This window comes from Macrotis lagotis, chromosome 1 (genome assembly GCF_037893015.1).
Source record: "Macrotis lagotis isolate mMagLag1 chromosome 1, bilby.v1.9.chrom.fasta, whole genome shotgun sequence".
NCBI classification, from domain to species: domain Eukaryota; kingdom Metazoa; phylum Chordata; class Mammalia; order Peramelemorphia; family Peramelidae; genus Macrotis; species Macrotis lagotis.
This window is the reverse complement of record NC_133658.1, coordinates 913,130,038-913,145,342: the sequence shown is the minus strand read 5'-3', so window position 1 is coordinate 913,145,342 and position 15,305 is coordinate 913,130,038.

Below are 15,305 nucleotides of genomic sequence, written 5' to 3'. Positions count from 1 at the left end.
TTTCCTTCCCTGCTCCCCCTGCCATTGCCTGGAATGCATTGCTTTCCTCATTTTGATATCCTTGACTTGGTCTCAGGGATTTTCTGGTATTTCTTCAAGTATCATTGAAATGGAGGCTGAAAAAAAAGGTCCAGGGGCGGCTAGTGTGGCGCAGTGGGTAGAGCACCTGGGTTCAAATCTGACCTCAGACACTTAATAATTACCTAGCTGCGTGGCCTTGGGCAAGTCACTTAACCCCATTGCCTTGAAACAATCTAAAAAAAAAGGTCCAAATTTTGGATTGGCAAAGATACACAAACGTATTGGATTTTGCTGAAATTGCGCAGTGCCTTGTTTTGAAAATAACATGTTTTTCATCATTCAAGTAAGTCTCTGGACCTAGAAAACATCATTTAGGAAACAGTTTGACCAAAAATGACAGGAATCTCTTTCCTTGTTTCACTAAAGGAATCTTTTTTTATTGAAAAAATGAATGAGCAAATTTATCCATTTATTAAAATATAATGATAATTTTTTTCATTTACATTCATAATTAAAGGTAACAGCCCTTCCTGGGCCTGTGGTTGAGGGCCACTGGGAGAATCCAAGGCTTTAAGTATGAACCTGTCCACAAAACTTCTGGTCAATCAATGTTGGACAGCTCCCAGCCAAGGAAGGACCTGTTCCTTTTAAATGGCACCCCAAGGTGATGGAGAACTCGTTCCAAGCTAAGTTAGCAGATGGAAAGCTGCCTCACCCTTTCAGTCCCTCCTTGCCTCCCTCTCCCCCTTACTCATGGGTTAACTTGTCCTGTAATTCCCTGACTCAGTCTCTTTTGCAGGTGGAAGCATCTCCCTGGAGCTCAGCATCCAAGAGGACTCTGCAAGACTCTAAAGCACCTTGCTTAGCTTAGCTTTCCCTTCCCACCTGCCTCTGAGGCCTCTAGGCATCAGATGTCCAAAGAACAGAGGCAATCTTGCCTTTGGCTGGTCCAAGCCCTCAGCAAACTGCCCTGAGCCAGAGGCAGTTTGAGCTGACATGGGCTGTTTGAAGAGTTGGTGCAGGGTGGGGAGTTCTTTTTCATCCAGTGTAAGTAGGTGGATGAACTACCCCAGGAGTTTCCCTACATGGCCACTCAGGTGTTCAACAAAGTCCTGGTTTAAGCAAGACTGTAGGATATTGGGCAGAGCACCTCGGTCCTGAAGACTTTGGTCAATCTCTGGGTCCCCTTCATAGACCTGGACTTTGGTCAGATTTGTGCCTCTCTGACCAGCCTGTGCCACTGCCTGGATTAGTCAGAGATTGAAGGAGGTGCCACCTGGGTCCTCTGGGTAATGGCTCAGCCTCAGCACTGGCTGACCCCATCCAAGCTCCTTCTGCTCCTCAGCAGGCTCCAAGAGATAGAAGATAACTTGTTCCATGTCCCTCACTTCAATGACTAATGGATGCTGCCCACCATTCACAACATATTAGCTTGCTACCCAACACCATCCTCACCATTTCCCACCACAGCCTGGTACCCCTCTCTCTCTTCTCACCAAAGTCATGCTGGACATGACCCAATCTAACATCTTCTGGTCTTTGCAACTCCTGCAAGGACTTAATGGAAACTCTTCAAAATCCTCTCTGCTGGACCATTGTGGAAACTGACTCCCCCCCCAGCACTGTTAACACCTCGCCCTTCTACAATCTTCTCAACAACCAGCCTCCCTCCTATTCCACCACCTGCTGTCTCCCTTGCCACCTTCACTTCTTCATGCATTGCACAAGATGAATATGAAAACTCAACCATTCTCAAGTGTTGCTCTAGCACTTGGTGCTTTCACAGAAGCCACCTGGACTCTTTACCTAGAGAGATCTTTCAAGACCAACAGCCCTAGAAAAATGCAGTGTTCCAGAGAATCGCTCTCCCATAACCCACCCACTTCTACAAATCACCCACTACCCAAACACTTACAATTCCTTGTTATAGAGACACCACAAAGATTCTAAGGCATTCCTCTGGGCTTATTTATTTGGGGTTTTTTTTAGAATTACTTTATTCTGTCTTAGCCTTTCTTATCTTCTACAGTGATGGATGGAACAATTAAACACAAAGGGCCTGGTCTCAGGAAACAGGGTATTCAATATTTCTTCAAAGGAAATAGAAGTCCAGGCCAATTCTAATGAACCACATTATTTTTTTTTTATTCCTCAAGAAACCAAATATTTTAAATAAACAAAATATGGATTAAACTTTCCACTACATAACATTGGAATTTTGTAGATATGGTCACAGTGCTGGGGGGGGGGGGGGCTAGAAAATAACATATAATGAAAAAAGTGGACCCCCCAAAAATCAGAACTGTTGATTTTGTTGTTCAAAGGAGAAAATAGAAAAGGGTTCCAAATGCTGGGGCATTGAGCATCTTGATGTCCAAACCCAGAAACATCAGACACATGAATTCCTCAGACTTTTAAAGCCTTGGTTTCTCTTAAAATGTCTCTCTACTGTTATCTTTGGCAAAGATTAAACCCAAAAGCCAAAAAAAGGAAAAAGGAAAAGATGAAAAATTCTTCAGTTGAGGGTTTTATGATATTTCTTCAAGGAACACTGAAGTTGATCCAAATTTTTTATTGCTTAAAGAAAACAAAGTCAATTTGATGTAATTTTGTAGACAATGTTTTTGAAATTTTTTCTTATTATTCAATTAGATTTGGGGAGCCCGAAATGCACTATTTTGAAATAGTTGTCACCACAAGGGTACAAATTATTTTCTTGCCCAGAAAAAATAGTTTAATTCCTTGAGAAATAAATGAAATCAGATATCTATAGAGCAAAATAGGTGCATAAATTTGTTCATTTAAACTCAGAATTCAAGGCATCAATCCAAGGATCAACAGAAAGACTGAGAAAAATTGAAGACCTCCAGAGGAACCAAAATAATTTCAAGCAATTCCTGGTATTTTAAGTCATTTATCCCTCATTTATTTAAGGGTATTCAAATTTTGACCATGACCTTGGGCCTAGACTAAACCCAAAAGAACACAAGTAAAAGGGAGAACTTGGAAAATTCTAGCTTCAGAGGGGCAGCTAGATGGCCCAGTGGATCGGCCTTGGAGTCAGGAGGACAGGAGTTTGAATCCAGCCTCAGACATTAACAAACTGTGTGACCTTGGGCAAGTTATTTAACGCTCATTGCCTCCCATCCAGAGCCTTCTCTAATCATCCTTATTCCTATCTGGCTACTGGATCCAGATGGTTCTGGAGGAGACAGGCTAGTTACTTACAGCCCCCCTCATTCAAATCCAATTTATGTGCTTGGCATGGCCTCGCCTCCCTGATATCATGGTCTTCTTTGAGAATGAAGGACAAACATTCCAGGAGCATTGAGGTAGAGTTTGACTCAAAGGATTCAGAGCTTTTGCTTGCTAAAGTTACCATACCAAATTCATCCAATAGAAAGAATGAGAAATGGTAAGAATCTCCAAAGATCTGGAGCACTGAGCAACCTTCATATCAAAACACAGTAAGGGGCAACTAGTTGGTGCAGTGGATAGAGCAACAGCCCTGGAGTCAGGAGTACCTGAGTTCAAATCCAATCTCAGACACTTAATAATTACCTAGCTGTGTAGCCTTGGGCAAGCCACTTAACCCCGTTTGCCTTGCAAAAACCTAAAAAAAACAAAAAACAAAACCCAAAAAACACAGTGGGATATTGTTTAAATCACACCTGGATTTAATAGCTCAAGGAGCTGTGATTTCATTGCCAAAATTAAGCCATTCAGATCTGGAAAGGTGAAGTTATAACTTTTTTTTTTGCAAGTCCCCAAAGGCAGAAACTGCCCCATAATCAATTTGTGACTTGATAATGTGACTGGCATAGGCAAGGAGCTCAATAACCACTATTTACAGAGTATCAGCAATTCTTATCTTGGGTCAGAGGGATCAGAAACAAGGTAGCTTAGAGGCATCACCCTCTGGCAATGCAACCCATCCCAATGTTAGTATTGATAGTGAAGCATGATGATGATGATGACAATGATAACTAGTCTTTTTATAACACCTGTCATTTGTCAGACACACTGGTATACTTCACAAATTTTATCTCATTTGATTCTCAAACAACCCTGGGAAATAGATTTCATATACATCTATATACATAGATATGTATTATATACATGAATACCCTCATATTTACAGTTAAAGAAACTGAGGCAGACAGAGATTAAGTGACTTACCTAATGTCACACAACTGAGTGTCTGAGATGCCCAGAACTCTGTTGTGCCACCTTTAGCCTCACTTACACTGTACTTCATCCCTTCAATATTCCCTGGTCCACAGCCAACAGAGCTCCATGGGAGGGGAGGATAGAACACAATCTCTGTCCACTTAGAGTCCTCTTTGAGGAACTCTCTCTCTCTCTCTTTCTCAGTGGTGCTGAGTAAACTTTCTTCCTTATCTTGATCCAGGTGCTCAAAATTACTACCAATAACACGGACATCCCCTTTCTTACAGAAACATTCACTGGCTGCAATGGCAGGTTCACCTCCCTGTCCTTTTAGAAGGCAGAGCATCTCCCAGAAATATCATCCATCTCTTCTCAACAACACAGTGATCCAATGAGTCCACACAGGACTCACACAGGAAAATGCTATTCATATCCAGATAAAGAACTGATGGACTCTAATGCAGATTGAAAAATACTTTTTAAAAATTACTTTATTCTTTCTCATGGTTATTTTTTCCTTATGATATGTTTCTTCTACAACAGAGACTAAAATGGAAATGTTTTACATGAAAGCTCATGTATAAACTGTATCAAACTGCCCACCTTTTTGAAAAAAGGGAAGGGGAGGGAAAGAGGGAATAAATATGAAACTCAAAATATTATATTCTTGGGCTTGGGAACACACCCTGCAGGGTGTAATCTGATCCTCCTCCCAGAAAAGCTTGAGAAACTTCTGGGGAATGGGACATTGATTCTGTAAAAATGAATGCAAAAAGTTTCATGATATGTAATTGGGGGAAAAATTTAAAAAGATATAGAATGTTAAAAATACTACAAAGAGAGCAATTGGGATGGAGACTGGTAATGAGAAGTCTTACTAAGGGAAGAAGTCCCAACTATGGACAGCTGAGTCTCACAAGCTTCACCTGCTCAATGCTACAGAGAGAGAAGAGCTCTTTTAAATGTGCTCATTTTGAAACTCTCCATAGAGCTCCAACACATTCCCAGCTTTGATTGTTTCTTCTCAAATGGCCAACTCCAGTTCTCTCCAGGGCATGCTCTCCTACTGGACTTTTAAAATCCACAGCAACCTTTTCATTATCTTTTATTTTTGAGTTCCTTTTTAATGCACTGAAATTTGATTTTCAACCACAGTCCCATAGAGAACTCCTTGAGGTAGGTTCCCTCCAGTGAAAGACCACATACACCTTCATTTCCACCTTCTATCAACCCCTACGAGTTAGCCTTTCCTACCTCTCTCCACAGGCAGCATTTGTTCACTAGGAAGGCAGGAATGAGTCACTTGAGAATGTTCATGCTAAGCCATGAATTTGTATTTTGACTGCAACAATAATTTCTTATTATTATATTGTGATGGAAAATTACTTCTGTTTAGAGAATACTAGACTTCATATCAGGTCACTTTGTCTTATTAGTTAGAAATTAAGACCCCAATGTGTTAATGACAACATCTAGGAGAACTCTTGGGAGCCAGAGTCTCTAAGCTGGAATCTAAGCAGCTGACAGTCAGTCAGTCAACCTGCTCCTGCATTTACCCACTTGTTGACTCAACTCATTTCACTGACTCTCTCCCTCCTGTCAAGTTCCAAGGACCCCTGGGAGGCTGGACCCCCGCAGACTGGCGCCATGAACAGGGACTTGACAGGTAATACACCCCCCTTTTTTATTTTCTTAGCGGGATAGATAGGTTTCTGCTCGGGGAATCTGCAGGCCCCCTGATGAGAGTTATATCAGGCAAGAAAGAGCAGTAATCTTAAGAACATCATGGTCTTAAGAACATCATGGGTAATAATAAAAGTAGGCAGAGAGTTCTTTTTATTGAAATTCTGACTCATTTATTACATAAAGGAGGAATCAAGGTTTCTAAGGTCCGAGTCACTGGAATCTTCTCATTCGTGCATAGTTGCTGTCCTTGGTTTCCTGAAAGTGCGTCAATAGATCCTGAAATTTGGCAAAAAGGAGAAGACATCAGAAACTATTATATAGAACAAGGACCAGAGAAAGTTCCTACAGATGTGTTCAGTTTATGGAGCCCAGTCAAGGACACTCTCAATCCTGACCATGAAATTACAAAAATAAATACTAAGTTATCATCTGCAGTTTGTGCGGCAATTGAAGAAACTCCTTTATTAATAAAATCTAGAAATAACTTTAGGGCATCTCTTAGAAATGAGCCTGAGGAAGATCCTCCTCCTGATGAATTAACTCCTGAGGAAGAGGAGGATCTGGAAGATGAAGCAGCTAGATATAATAATGATTGGAGTGCATTCACTGTAGAAAAGAAAAAAGGAAAGAAAAGCAAGAAAATAGTGACCCCACCTCCCTTATCAGGTGTGGGATTTTATGGGGCTATTAAAGAAGCTCTAAAAATTGGAGATACCACCTTTGGGTGTTATCCTGTCATTTTTGATGAAGGAGAATTTGAAGATGATGATGACCCCCAATGGGAACCACTCCATATAAATTATTAAAAGAAATAAAACAAGCCTGTGCCTCTTATGGCCTATCCTCCCCTTATACTTTAACATTAGTAGAGGCTTTGGGAGGACGATGGATGACCCCACAGGACTGGAAGCAGACTGCGAAAGCTTGTCTAGAAGGGGGTCAGTATCTACGGCCCGAGATCAGATGACTCTGCCAAAAGAGGTATTGCATGTTGTTAGCTCCATAGCATTAGGAGCTTGGAAAAAACTTCCCAATAAACCAGGACAAATTTCACCATTGTCTGATATTAGACAGAAATCAGATGAAAGATATGAGGACTTTTTGAATCGGCTTATGGATACTGCTAAACGATTGATAAACAATGAGGAGGAGGCTGAGTTCATCATAAAATGATTGGCTTTTGACAATGCTAATACCACCTGTCAAAATATGATGAGGCACCTTAAGAAAACAGGAAGCCTCTCAGATCATGTTAAGGCTTGTAAGGATTTTAACCCTTCCTTCCTGCAAAGTATGACACTAGCTGCAGCCTTGCAAGGACAAACTTATTCATCTTTTGTTAAACAAGCCATACAGAACCAAAGGCAATCAGGTGAAAAAAGAGGAGGAACCTGTTTTTCCTGTGGGCAATTAGGTCACTATAGTAGAAACTGCCCAAAGAATCAACAGCAGCATGTGCCCAGGAGAAATAACCAAACTTGGCAAGAGAACACTACTGACCACAGGGTAACATGCCAAAAACACTCTGCCCAAGATGTATGAAAGGTTATCACTGGTTTAAGGATTGTAGATCCAAATATCGTAAGGATGGGTGCTTGCTTGCTAGGTCAGGGAAACTTCAGGAGGGGCCAGCCCTTGGCCCCTCAACAAATAAAGGGCCTTCAAGGATCAGTATTCACGACCTTCTCAGAGCCACCCCAGGAAGTGCAGGATTGGATCTATCAGCAGCAACCTCAGTCATACTAACCACTGATTCTTTCCCTATGAAAATTAGAACAGGAGTGTATGGTCCTCTCCCTGATAATACAGTAGGAATAATTTTAGGGAGATCATCAACATCCTGGAAAGGTCTGGACACTCTTTTAACATCCAGAGGAGAGTTTGCTTGTATATTCCCACAGGATGCCGACTCACCTATCTGGATCCCTGATTGATTCATTATGAGGAAAAGACCAAATCCACAAAAGCCCCAGATAAATGATGATTCACAAGGTGTCCCTATTTCTTCCTTGGTGGACCCAGTTCGGAAGCTCTCTTTTGAAGACACGTTTATTCCACCACCTGCCTCCAGAAGACTCTCCCTCTGTTAGATCATGTGTTTCAGTGCCTTTTGCTCTCTTGTTAGTTCCATCTGAAGCTGATTTTATTATAAAAGAAATGTCTCCAGATTTATTTGTTGTTAACTGTACCTCCTGTATAATTTCTAATTGCATTGATTCTAAATCTAATGTAAATGCTGTTATTAGAATCCCTTAACCCTCTTTTATCCTACTCCCTACTACCCTCAATGAGACATGGTCTGATGATTCTGGGTTATTTGCTTTAGATGTTGTCAGTAATGCTCTCTGCCGGCAAAAAAGATTTATAGTTTCCTTGATACTGGGAATTTCTGCCTTAATTGCTATTATAACTTCTGTTGCCTTAGCTTCCACTGCTCTTATTCAAGAAGTGCATACAGCACACATGGTGGATCAGATTACAAAGAATGTTTCCCAAGCCCTAAATGTCACAAGAAATTATTGATAGGAAGCTAGAAGCTAAGGTTAATGCTTTAGAGGAGACAGTTCTATATTTAGGAGAGCAGTTACAAGATTTGAAAGTTCATCAATCCACTAGGTGTCATTTTTCCCTGAAATCTATCTGTGTTACCCCTCTGCCATGGAATGCTTCGGCTATTCCCTGGGACAATGTTTTAGAACCATGTCCTTGGTATCTGGAATTATTCTGACTTGTCATTAGATTTATCAAAATTACATTCCCAAATATCTGCCTTATCTTCTGCTCCATTGGCTCTTCTGACTCCTGCTGATGTGACTTCCAAATTTTTAACAAACTTGAAGTCTTTTTTTAATTCTTGCAATTTAATAATGTATATTATAGCATCTTTGGGTGTTATATTATCTCTGTTAATCCTCCTTTTTTGTCTTCCAGTCCTCTTCAAGATTATAATAAGATCAATTTGAACAGCCCAAGTTGAACTTTCTGCTATCAAATTAAATCTAAAAGGGGGAAATGTTGGGAGCCAGGGTCTCTAAGCTGTTTGGCACAGTCATGGCAAGAAGACTCAGGGCAGTTACACTGCCTGATGGAACAACATTTCCTTCTTCAATATATATAGGGATTCCATGTATACCCATATTTATAGGTCTATTATTGATTGCAAAACTTACTCATCCTAATAGTGGAATGACTATAAAGGAAGGATTTTGGAGAAGTTCCTTGAATAAAGCAGATTGTGAACTCTGTCCAAATTTAACAGGACTGCCTCTCCCTGAGACATACAAAAGGCTTCAGCATCATGAAATCTTTGGAAGACACAGCACTGGGAGTTCCAGGGAGATGTCAGAATATATACAGGGAAACCAGATACAAGATGGGTCAGATAGAATTCCAGGGAAATTAACAGTTTTGCCCCCCTTATCATACACAGGAATATATGATAAAGATGGTGAGAGAATAGTTAGTATAGGTAACCAATATGTGAACTCTAACAGCCTTAGTTTGTTGGCAAAGAATAAAAAGTCATAGAAACTGTAGCGTCTACCAACAACCAAGGGAATGATTTTAGTTTGCTTGTTTCATATGATTCTAAGACTACAAAAATAAATCTAAGCAGCTGACAGTCAGTCAACCTGCTCCTGCCTTTACCCACTTGTTGACTCAACTCATTTCGCCGACTCTATCCCTCCTGTCAAGTTCCAAGGACCCCGCAGAGGCTGGACCCCCGCAGAGAACAATGCTCAGAATATAAGAAGACCACCTTCCCAGGAATAGACAAGAGAATTCAGGAAGAGATACAAAAATGATCATCTTTGTAGATCATTTCAGTTAGAGATGTGGAGCAGACTCCGAAGCATAGACCATTAAGGGTGATAAGGATGTTTCTCATTTCCCAAATGAGACAGGGTCTTTGTGATCATTTTAGGATGGTCTCCATTACTTAGAGGCTTTGGTAAATAGCAAAGAATAAAACTTCATGTCTAATCTATATTTTTCTGTTTGGTTTGTTTTAACATTTTTTTGAGGTTCTTACACTTTAGGATTCACAGTATCCATTCCATTCCATTTCCTAACTCATCCCTGACATGAGCCGCCTTTCAGAGGAGAGTATGGCTAGGGACAATTTACCAGTCTCCATAGTAACAGGTCAAATCCTTCATTCCCAATGAACCACCTGCTACCTCAATCAAATAAAAAAAAAATCCTTCATTTCTTATCTGAAACCATAGCAACATCTTTCTTCCCTTAATTTGTCCTGTACCTACTCATTTTGGTCTTTTAAAAAACAATGTTAGAAAAATGCATCAACAATGCATCTGAAATAATTGGTCTTGGCTTCAGGACACTGAACTCTCCAAAATAAATTGGGCTGTCAATTATATGTCTTTTGTTCATAGCACTAAGCTCATTATAGAGCACACAGAAGTACCATATTCCTGGCAAATAAATCAAATGGGGGGGAAGTCAAGGGAAAGTTACTGTTGCTTTCTTCCTGAGATTATTTCTAATCTATCCCACACACACACATATATAAAATACATCTATATATCTTATTCATAGGTTGCTTCAAGTTTTGCAAAGTGTTTTATAAATATTACTTCATTTGATCTTAACAACACCCCTGGAAGGATCCCTATTTTAAAAATGAGCAACTGAGACTGGAGAGGGTTTTTTTTTTAGGTTTTTGCAAGGCAAATGGGGTTAAGTGGCTTGCCCAAGGCCATACAGCTAGGTAATTATTAAATATCTGAGACCAGATTTGAACCCCGGTACTCCTGACTCCAAGGCCGGTGCTTTATCCACTACACCACCTAGCCACCCCGAAAGGGTTTTTGATCAAGATCCTACAGTTAGTAAGCTGGGACTGGGTATCAGATCAGTAATTCCTGACACTTGAGTTTTCCACCCACTATACCATGGAGTTTCCTCAATTGTTTACTTGGTATCTTCCCATTGGAGTGTGAGCTCTGTGAGGGCAGGGACTTCAGTTTTCCCTTTTTTGTATCTCTTGTGTGTGTAGCAGAGCCTGCCACCTAGGAACATTAATGAATGCTTATTGACTTGATACCAGCAATTCTTGGGAAGCATTCCTTAAGGGGTCAGAGCTGCACCCATCACAATGAGCACAGTTTCCTAGCTTCTGGTGAAGTACAATATCAATGTTTGTGGAATTCCTGTATAGAAAGGGGTCCCTGACATCCTTCTGGGCCCTGAGAAATTCCTTAGAAATATAACTTTGGCTAGGTGCCTTTGGTCCAAAAATAGTCTGATAGGACACAAGGGGTCATGGATATACCATAAAATTGTCTAAAGATTTACAAATCACCCTTGTTAGCCTAATTGTCTTGGGGTATCTGTTAAATTCCAGGACTGCCTCCCCCTTCCCCAGATGAGGCTGGAACCATAACATAGTAAATTCCTGACTCCCTCCATCTCAGACAATCATTACACAAAGACCCTGACCTCTTCTAACCACTATGGATATGGAACCCTATGTTTACATATGTATATGTCAAGATAATATATAAGTGCTGTCTTTCCTTCTGTATCTTGCTTGTTCTCTGTATCCCCCCACTTCAAAACACTATAAAAACCCTATCCCCTGAACACTCAGGTACTGTCTGATTTGGGTACTCAATCCCCAGATAGTCCCCGGGAATAAAGATCTCCAACCTTATCAAACTGTGGTCTCTTTGGGTACAACACTGGCATATGGACCAGAAGTGTTTCCAAACTCTGCAAATCTAGGTCTTATTTCACAAAGAAGAAAATCCTGAATCTTCCCTCTTGGGGAACAGTAAAATCCTCAGAGACAAAGTTGGGAAGGAGGAGATAGGAAAGATGAGAGGCTAGCATTTCCTTGGGTCAAAGAGAAAACAAATCCCCCACCTACAAAAAGGGGTCTGAGGTTAGAAGAAAATAGATGGCACAACCCCTACTCCTGGGGAAAGGGCTACAATCTTTGCTGCCTGGGGAGGCCAAATTTTACATATATAAGTAACAGAAAGATGGCCTCCTGAGAGAGAATAAGTAGTATTTTGCTCAAATCTTCATAGATGTGACTGGCAAACCTCACCCTTCTACAGAAGTTAAAGAATCAAAGACTGGGGGGGCTTAAAGGGAATTTCAGAGTCAATTTCACCTTGGGTTTTACATTCTAAGATCTTGAAACCCAAAGAAGAAACAGTGTTTGTAGCAAATAGAAGTCATGAATGGCATGACCAGGATTCAAAACTGAACTCTGTAAATCCAAGGTTCTCACCAGTGAATAATGTCCCAGGCAACATAAGTTAGAAGTGCTACCGCCCTAGATCCCGAGATGACAAGCTTTGGTTCTAAAAGACACTGAAGGTATGATCACCTCAGGGTGGCCACAGACAACTAACACCCAGCTCTCTCCTCTTCTTCCCGACTTTTAGTTCTGGAGTCCAGGTTGAGCCCAAAATAGTAGTGGGAATGGACACCACAAGCCCTGAAAATGACTTAAGGAATGAAAAAAGTGAATGCATGAATGATGAATGACACTGAAAGCTCAGGCTCAGAGGCTGGGTACTGGGCTGGGACTAGGGTTAACCCAGGTGTTTCACCTCCCAGTCCACAGAACCCTAACTCTGGAATGTGGAATCCAAAGAGACTTGAACAGTGTGGAAAGAGCAGAAAGGAGAAGAGAGAGGAGAAATAAGGGAGAGGGAGGAAGGGGGGGGGGGGGAGAGACAGAGAATAGTAGAAAGAAATGGAAGGGAAAAGGAGGGGGGCAAATGGGAGGAAAGGAGGCAAGGGAAGGAAAGAGAAGGGAAAGGATAGAGAATGAAGAGAAGAGGCAAAGGAAAAGAAGCAGGGAGAAAAGGAGGGAAAGGGGGAGAAAACAAGAAGGGAGAGAAGGGGCATAGGGGAGAGGGGGAAGAGCAAGAGGAAAAGTGAAGGAAAAGGTGGGAAGGTGATGAGGTGGAAAAGGAGTGGGGAGAGGAAGAGCAGAAAGGGAAGAAGGAGGAAGAGAGAAAAGGGAAGAAGGAGTGCAAGCAGGGAAGAAGGAGGAAAAAGTTCCAGGAAAGAAGGGAGGAGAGAAGGATGATGGAGGAGGGCAGGAGTTGGGGCAGCAGGAGAGCAGGTGGGGAGGGGAGGGCCTGAGGAGGCCTCTCTCACTAAGGGAAGGAAAGAGGAGACCAGGACTTCGAAGTGCCCCCCATCCCCCTCTCCCTGCTGTCCCCTCCTCCCTTCTCTCACTTCCCCCCAGGTGGTCTGAGCCTCAGCCCCAGCAATTTTGCCCTTTTCTTTCCTTGTTAGCAACAGTTTCTATGGCAACCACCCAAATGCAGTCCAGAGACTGCAAAGGAGGCAGCATTATGGGCAGTGACTTCGGAGGAAATTAAGCTTGCCAGGGATCAATTCAAATACACCTGAATCCATTTCCAAATGGGATCATTTAGATGAGAACCATAAACTATCATTTCAGTTATTTAATATATTTTACACAAGAACTGTTTATTTGAAGCATTTCAAATCCACTGTTTCCACCAATCCACTAATAAATTCACCAATAAAGATTTTTAAGGTGACAATATTTTCTCCCAATTACCACATTTAGGAGCACCTTGTTTATCAAATTTCTTCTAACCCTCCTCAACTGTCTCTATTGGCTTTCCAATCAAGCTACAAAATGTTTCATTCTCTATCTACTTATACAGAAGTCAAATTTGCCCATTTAAAGCTGGGTGGTCCCCAGGAACCACTGTCCAGGGACAAAAGGGACTTGGAACACACGACCTTGGTGTTGCCCACCTGCTGTGTAGAGATGTCCTCCGAATTTCTTTATTTACCTCCTATTATTTTCCCTCTAACCTTTATTTCTCTTTCCAAATCTTTCAAACCCATCACACTGACTACCTTTACATTTCAACCATATCCCAAATTGCAACTACCACTGTTAAACCTTCCCAGGCTGTGGAGTTCACTACAACCAACCCAGATGCTTTTCTTCTTAATTTGCCTGCCACAGTTAAAACCTGTTGCTTTATTAACTGCCGTTCAGATGCTATTTAAGAAATCAAAGAGTTCCAAACCTCTCTCATTCTTCTAAAATTGGCACTGCCTAGGCTTAGTCCCAGAAGTATTTAGTAGGTCAATTCTTTTTTTTTTTAATTCATTAAGTTGTTTTTTTTTTTTTCAGTAATTACAGAAACCTTTTAGGGAGACCTGGTGAAGCCCAGAAGGATTCTGGATTCTCCCAACCCTCTTAACAGTTTACAAAAGCCTTGACTGCCCAATTAACAATAGGAATCTGCTAATTGCTTCCAGTGTTTACTCAAAGCAGTTTTCCAATTAACAATCAAACTTACTTTATTTTGTTTACTTTTCACTTTTCAGAATCTAAATAATTTGTAAATCAAGAAAGTTGTATTTCTCTTGTAATTTTCACCAAAATTATTCCTACAAACAGCTTTCACAGTGGTGATATACATTTTAAACATGGAATTCTGAAATTCCAAAGTGATTGCATTTAGGACTCATACAAAAATCTTGATGAAAGTGTCTTAAAACATACAAAAAAACTTATTTGTGAAGTTTTTTTTTCTTCATTTTTAAAAATTATTTATTTAGAATTTTATTTTTTCCCAAATGATTTTTAACGTTCATCTTTTAAAATTCTGAGTTCCAGATTCTCTCCTTGATTCTCTGCCCAATCAATTTGATATAGGTTATACATGTGTACCAACATATTCTCATAATTCATCACATTGTAAAAGAAAACAGACCAAAAAACTCAAGAAAAGTAAAGAAAATATACTTTGATGTGGATTCAAACACTATCATTTCTTTGTCTGGGGATGGATAGTATTTTTCATCATAAGTCCTTCAGAAATGTCTTAGATCATTCATTGTATTGCTGAGAATAGCTGTCATTCACACCTGATTATATATTACTGTTAGTGTACAATATTCTCCTTGCTCCTATTCATTTGTGTAAGTTTAGTCTTTCCAAGTTTTTCTGAAAGCATCTTGCTCATCATTTTTTTAATGATTTTTTTTGCATGGCAATGGAGTTAAGTGACTTGCCCAAGGTCATACAGTAAAGTAATTATTAAGTGTCTGAGGTCAAATTTGAACTCAGGTCTTCCAGACTCCAGTCAGTGCTCTATTCACTACACCAACCTAGCTGCCCCTTACTCATCATTTTTTATAGCACAATGGTATTCTATCACAATCATATATCAGAACCTGTCCAGCCATTCAATACATTAATGTATGTCTCAGTATTCCCATATCCCCTCATTTTCCTTTTCTTTCATATTAGCTAATCTAATAGTTGTGAAGTATCTCAAAATTGTTTTAATTTGTATTTCTCCATTAAGAGCTTTTATCATATCCTTATAGTTTTGATTTGCTTCATCTGAAACCTAACATCAATAGAGGAATGGCTCTTATTTTTA